The following is an 8043-nucleotide window of genomic DNA, read 5'->3' on the forward strand; positions in this document are numbered from 1 at the left end:
AATTTTAGTCCAGTATGTTCAGATACTCTGTCAGTGGTTTTGGGCTTTGGCACCAAAACCCATGGTGATACTTAAGAATCACACAACATGAAAACTATAAAAGGAAGGCACTTTGGACCTCTGTCCTCTCAGCTTTCTACCTTGGCTATCTTTGCATGGCTGTGTCAGATGCTGTTCTCCCAATACCTGGGCAACATATTCAGGTTTCTGGAGTCTGGTTTCTGCACTTGCATGTCTAGTCCAGAGAACCTCTCTGACTCTGAGTCCAACCTGTAGCAATATTATATTGTCCAGATCATAGTGATTTGTTTCAAACAAGGAACAGTCCCACCTCCACGCTAAGTCACCAACTATTGCTAGAAATATTTTGGGAGGATGGTATTTGGCACAGTCAATGACTGCATCAGGGACAGTTGTAATGATTTAGCAATACAGATGATGAGCTTTCAATACTCAGGAAAATTCCCATGCAGTGTTTACCACTGCATATGAACTCTGCAAGGATCTGGCCCCTAACCATGGCTTTCAAGCCCATTACCTTTAAGTACTTAACATCTATAGTTGGATCAAGCCCTCAAGTTATTGTAATTACTAAATGTTTCTTATTTTTCTGCTATATGAAACCATTCAAATTAATAACCTAATAGATAAGTTATTTACATGGCTTGTCAAGGAAGGGTCTGATCCTGCAGGTAAAATTTCAACAGGTATTCTGTAGAAAAGTACCTTTGCTGCCAGATGAAGTAAGTACCACTTGATGGAATTGCATCTCCCTGGCATCCTATACCAATAGTAAATTTATTTGAGTCTGTTAAGAAAAAATCTGTCCTCTGAGCCAAAAGAAGGCATCTCTCAGGTTCGCCAAGAGCTGTGCTAAGCCTTTCTTTCTTGGGAGTCATTAATTGCTTACCTCCGGAAATGGTGCCTGGAAGAGGCACTTGTAAATGTACAAAAAAAATTATTTACTGTGGGAGTCCAAAATATTAAGTCTGTGTTCTAGCTTAGTTTTAATTGCTGTAGAGGTAAACTGAGCAGCAAATATAAGTTTGATGCTGAAAGCAAACTGTGACTTGTAAATACAGACTAACACATTTTTACAAGGCTTGGGGCAGGAATCTGTCACATTGCCCTCTGCGAGAAGTGAATGGGAATAAAATTGGTGCATTTCTGCTGATGTCACAGGGCAATGACTCTGTAAGACCTGTCTTACAGAGTATCAAAGGTATTGAAAGCTTTCTGCTGGATTTACATGTTTACTCAGTTGCTCAATAGTTTGTCATAGACTCTTAACTTTTTCAAAAGCACACATACACATCAGCAAGACCCAATTGTATTCTCATGGTGCAGCTGGATGTCACAGTCCCAGCTGTGCTGGGCAGTCTAAAACTATGGGAAATAAATTATGGCTAAAGATGTTTGCAAACTACTTTATTTTCTCTGCTTCAGGTGAAGCCCTCTGCAGTAAGACCTGTGCAGTTTCCCACTGACAGCTACATCTGTGAACTCCTGTATTCCTGCATGGAGAATGAACTGTAGCTGCTGTTAGTCCATCTTCAACGTCACTTTTCTTTCACATTTCTTGCCTTTTTATCAAGATTCTCATAGAAGCAATCCCCATACTTCAAATTTTGAATCTGCATTGTGGCTTCTGAACCTGAGCATCACCTGTAGCCACTCCCCAAAATCACACATACGTGATGAGATCCAAACACACAGCTGCCCAGGAATGTGGTTGAGTCACCATCCCTGGAGTTATTTTAAAGATATATAGATAAGTCACTTAGGAGCATGGTTTAGTGGTGAACTTGACAGTGCCAGACTAACAGTTGGATTCAATCAAATTAAAGTTGTTTTCCAACTTAAACGATTCTATGATTCCATGCTAATTTTCTGTAAGCCAAACTAGTAAACCAATTAAAAAACTGTTAGCTGATCTGCCTTTATAAATTCTCTCTATGTCTTCACAAAAAAAGTTATCAAACTTGTAAGTAATAGAAATTAGGACTGGTTATTTAGGAATACTTGATGGAATACTGACACAAGAGCAGGGAATTTTTCACAGACTGTACAAAATCCTCTGACCTACATCATTATTCTCCCAGGGATAGCTACAAGTTTCTTGAACCGAAAATTAAATCAGCTTGGGGATAAGCATATTGGAATTGAGTAGCAAAAGTAAAATATACTGGTAATCCTGGCATTATTTACTCTCCAGTATTTGAGTAAAGATAGGAACTTTTACTCAGTCTCAATATATTCTAAGCTGCTATTTAGAATTCTCTGCCTCTAAAATAGTGTCAACTACTATATTACTGATATTCAAGAGGAAAGGAATAGCACTTTTAAAATATCACTGCTGTCAATCTCCATATTGTACCAAAGGCACAGTAAAATGCACTTAGATAGGTGTACATAAGCATGTCTATTGCTTGGATAAATAGTTTAGATTGTTTCTGTATGTGACAAAACTGTGTTAAACTATGGTAATAAAATATTAGACTACTTCATAAACTTGTTTAAATATATTTTCAGAGGACAGTCTGCCTGACTTGACTTAACTCTAAGATTGCATCTGGCTGTAACTTTTCTTCTATCCACTATGAACATGGCAAGCAGTATTTTAAATAGTGTAATAAATACTTTGCTAAAATCATTATCCCAAATGTATTCTAGTATGTATAATAATGTTGGATTAACATATGTGTTGTTATTAATTCCTATTAATTGTTTTTCTGATAATAGTTTTTTTTAAATGCAAGAGCCTTCTTTACTTCACTGTTTTGGGAAGAGTGTGGCCAGCAGGTCAAGAGAGGTGATCCTTACCATCTACGCAGCCCTAGTGACACCACATCTGGAGTATTGTGTTCATTTCTAGTCTCCACAGTTCAAGAAAGACAAGGAGCTACTGAAGAGGGTCCAGCAGATAACCACAAAGTGTGGAACATCTCTTATGAGGAAACCCTGCAGGAGGCTGGGCCTGTTTAGTGTGGAGAAGACTGAGAGGGGTCTCATAAGTATCTATAAATACCTCAAAGGCAGGTAACAAGAAGATGGTGCCAGACTCTTCAGTGATGCCCAGCAACAGGATGAGGAGTAATGGACATAAACTAAAACACATAAAGTTCCACCTCAACACAAGGAAAGACTTCTTAACATGGAGGGTGACAGAGCACTGGAATAGGCTGCCCAGGGAGGTAGTGCTGTCTCCCTCAAAATCCACCTGCATGCGTTACTGTGTCACCCATTCTAGGTGACCCTGCCTTGGCAGAGGGGTTGGACTAGAGGGTTTCCAGAGATCCCTTTCAACCATAACTGTTCTGTGATTCTGTGATACTTTCAGTCACTATGTAATTAGTGAGATGAGCCACATTCACTAACAAAAGAAAGATAAGAATCAAATAATATATTTTGTACTAAGGATTGGAATTCACCAGAAATGATCAGGCTAATTTCAATAATATTTCCCAAAGGATCCAGTTCCACATTTGATAGTTTTTAGAAAACTCAGTCTTTTTATTTTTCTCTTTAAAATAAATGGTTGCAGTGACATCTGCCATCCTTTTGTGCTTTTCCACATTTTCACCAATTTGAAAGGCCTGAAAAATAGAATGGAATTCTTTATTTACAGATAAGAACATACTCACTGCTTGTGATCAATAGTGTTATATCTAGAGATTCAAGCAGCTCAGTTAGAACCATAACAGGCAGAGTTTATTACCAGTAAATCAATATGATGTCTCTTAGCCATGCATCTCTTTCAAGAATCTGTATAGTGTAATGATTATCATTATAAAATAAAGTCCAGTCTCTCTTTTTCTATCTTCTGGTTTTGATCTTGTAAAACTGGGAATTGATTTTCCTAAAAATCATTATGTTTCCACCATGTGGCAGATACACCACTTAGCAAGAGCTACAGGTGCCAGCCCTTGAGTGGGATTGGGAATGAATACATGCTGAGGGAGAAATTGCTCAAAAATTTCAAGATCAACATCTCCAGGCTAAAGAGCTATTTATTTTCTGTGCCATGGGTACAACACAGCAGCCTTCCCTGAGTAAACATGATGTGCATTTCCGATTGATTTTTCTGTTTTCCTCAGCAGATTTAACCATCAGCAAGAAATATCTTTCATTCGTATGCTGGATTTCCACAGATGTGAATAAATCCTGCTCATCTCACATGAGAGAAAGTCAAGGAAAGCAGAAAGCCAGCTGCTGCCCTAAAGATAAGTTGAAGGTTCATCTACTTTGATAATGACAGTCATACAGAATATCAGACATTTATGCTCTCAGCAATCCTTGTCACAACTTTATTCTTTTAGACAGACTTGATACAAGAAGAGATGTAAAGAATCACTTAATTTTGTACAGGTATTAAAGGGCTATGAGCCTTCATTAGATAGATGAAGACTGATAACAAATCTGATTGTCTTTAGGCTATGCTGTGCCTCTGAGATCACATCAGTATCTAAATATGTCATAAAGTATGTTTAACAAAAAGAAAAAGTATTGTCTGTTTGGACAACTTGCCTGCTTCATTAAGATACTGTTACTGATTTTTAACAGAAGTAAGAGCTTTTACCATTGCTATCGTATTTTTTCCTCTAAAAAGCCAAGATACCAGGTCTTTCATGACACTAGCTTTATGAAGAATATTAAACAAACTGTTTATGTCTCCTAGAGAGATCTCTTCCAACTGTTTGTGTCTTCAGGCAAGTCCCAACAGGAAAGCACAATTGTATTCCCAGTAGCTATTTTCTGAGCACGAGCAGTTTAGTTTATTCTCAGAATCCAAAGATCAAGAGTTTTCCTACATATGCACTACACAGGGATTTTTCAACACATCTGGAATTTTTTTTTCCCTTCTTTCCCTCTTTGTTTTTGGGATTTATTTTTTGTAATGTTTTTCAAGAAAGGCTTCACATTTCTGGTAAAATGGCAGTAGCTATAAAACAATAAAAGCCTTTTTTATAGTATTTGAGTATCGAGACATCATCATATAGAGAATGAAATTAAAACAGTGCAGTGTCTTCCCAGTTTTTCCACTAAGATTTTGCCTGTGGCAACAGATTTTCCTGTGGTCCCCAGCTACCACCCAAATAGTCAACATACTTTGCTTCTGCTACATACTTATTTAGCAGATACGAAAACCTGTCCTGTCATACTGAAACATTGGAATTGTTTCGACATCAGTCTTCAAACAGCATTACCTAGTGTATTGCTTTATGACTCTACACATTTGGGTTGCTATGGAAAGAATGAACTGTCCCTATAAATCTCTCTTTATGGGCAGTTAATTCAAACATGATCAAGTTTCTGAGGATGCAAAAGCTTTATTGGCAAAGATCTCATTCTCCATGCTTTTGACCATTATGTCATGCCCCATTACCATCTTCACTGCACAGCTTTATAGCTAGCAGAAAGCTTAATTCAGGATTGCAGTAGTTTGCTAAGATTTTGCCAGGACAAAATTGTTTAGATGAAGGTCTTTAGTTACTGTACTCCATGTTTTAAAATTTCTGTCTTTTGAAAGATTACGTCCTTCTTTTAGGATCCAATGAATTTAAGAATTTCAAAATAGTATTACAATACATAGTTTTCAATATTTTCCTTAACCAAAGCTATTATTTAAAATATTATTTGATAAGGTAAAAAATCATACCCTAAGGTGAATTGTCGTATATTCACGTATTTATCATACCCATTGCTCAATAAGAGTGCTTTTGCCCCAATTCTACAGTGTTTATTTTAAGCTAATGTTCCCAATTTAACAAATCACAGATTTGTCTGGGCCTCACAACTTCATTATTGTCATAAACAGCACACAATTACTCCAGGTACAGGCACACTATTTGTTTCTCAAACAGGAAAAAAAGAAAGAAAAGTCATCTAATACCTGACATCATCTTTATTTGTAGGAAAGCAGCATGTGGCAATCATAACACAAGAGATCAACTATTGTTCAACACCCAAACATTTTTAATCAGAATTTTAAACCAGAGTCCCTCAGCATGGAGCTAGCTGTATTCTTACTTGAGAGGATCAATGCATAAGGTTTCTGGGAAGACATGGAGATGTCTGTTTTATTAATCAGGGTTTGAGTAGCATAATCCCATGCACATAAAGTTACCTCATTCTAAGTCATCATGAAATGTTTACATTTCACAAAGCTGCCTCTATTTGCAAAATTAAGGCTAGTTTTTTATCTCTATTATTTTGTCCATTGCAGATCATGCATTTCAAATAAAGGTAATGTATTCCAATACTCACTGAGTTCAAAGCCAAGGCAGATACAGGTAAATTTCCTAAAGAAAACAGAAGATGATTTACATTTCTGTTTGTTTGCTTGTGTTTTGTTTTGGTTTGGTTTTTTTTTTTCCATTTCCATTTACTAAATGGAAATTGCTCGTATGGTTAGCTTCAATCAGTTTTGAGCTCTGATTTTTTCTCAATTAAAAATGAAATTGTTTCTGCACATTTTCTTGTGATTTCTTAGTCATTTAACTCAACAATCTAATGGTTGAATAAGTTGAATGTGATTTTCAAATGAAGAGTGCTTCAGATAATTCTTTTCTATGTTTCTAATAGCTTAGCATCTGTGATAGACCTTTCTAATTTATAAATATATATATATATATGTTCTTCCCACTATATATATATGTTATTCCCACTATATAGTGATCATAAGCACAGCATTTATTTTTTATTCCAGAGGGTCTGAGCCAATATAGCTAAGTATTGATGCTTTCCTGTCATGATGATCTGACAAATTTTGCATACTGTCTAAAGCTTCACATAACATTTCAATTTTGACATCTTCACAAGCACATGATACCCACTAAATCTCAGTAGAAAATTACTCAGGACATGGTAATAGACATCATATAAGTATAAAAATGCACTTGATAGACATACAAATTTATTTCAGAAAGTTAGGAAACAATATTTTGAACAAATATGAGAAGTTGTTGCCTACTGTACATACAAGTGTACCATGTCTACAGTGAAAATGCATGAAATTTGTGAGTGAGAGATCCCAAAGTCAAAACATTTGTCCAAAGTTTTAAAAAAAAAAAAAAACTAAAGAGAAGAAACAGTGATTTTTCTTTCTTTCAATATTTTTGTTAACTATAGTGAAAAACCGCTGTTGCAGTATACAGTAGAACAATCAGAGTTTTACTTTCCACTTCCATTCCACTTGCTAGATCATATTATCTCCTCATCAAATAAAATGTGTGGAACTTTAGTGACTTTGGCACAGAATATTTTCTCTTTAGAATACTACAGGAAGGTACTAATAACCTATGAAAATGTGTCATTATCAATTCAATTTGATAGTTCTTCCTATGCAATTTCTGTGAAGATCTCTAAATCCATTTAACATTCTGTAATGACTTTACCTCTCTCATATCCTACATAGGTCTTCTGATAGAAGGAAAGATAATTTTATAACAGTACCCTTAAATCACAAAGTAGAAATGATTGAGCAGTGTTGGTGCCTGCTCAACAAACAGAATAACCTGTATGTCCACAAGATGCACCTACCTCCATGACTATGTGACTGGGAGGCTTGAACAAATGTGTGTAAGAACAAATGTATAGGGAAGATTTTGGTCTTGTACCACTGACTGCTGCAATATCTGTGTGCATTCAAGAGAAGGACTTACCCAAGGACTTAAAGGCTGTATTAACTTAGGAAAACCTAAGTTAATTACTAAAAACATGAAGTACAAAAATATAGATATGTTTCAGATCTTTTACAGATTATAAATATTTTACTCTGGTACTACAGATAATCCTTCTTTTCTTGTGGGATTGACATTCCTAAGACCTTTTTTCCTCTGTGGTTGCCACTTAATCCTTTTCTTAGGAAGAAAATGAATGGGCAAAACTTACCTTCAAAATGAAGGTAGTATGAGGTGCTGCCTCTATTCTTCCATACAGAACTCCACTCATCCTTGACATGGGAATAACAGCTGCCCATCACGTCTGCCCAAGATTTGACCACACAGGTCTGATGTTCCAGAAGATTCTCCCAGTCCTCTC

The sequence above is a fragment of the Corvus brachyrhynchos genome, unplaced genomic scaffold, assembly GCF_000691975.1.
Source record: "Corvus brachyrhynchos isolate BGI_N302 unplaced genomic scaffold, ASM69197v1 scaffold202, whole genome shotgun sequence".
NCBI classification, from domain to species: Eukaryota; Metazoa; Chordata; class Aves; order Passeriformes; family Corvidae; genus Corvus; species Corvus brachyrhynchos.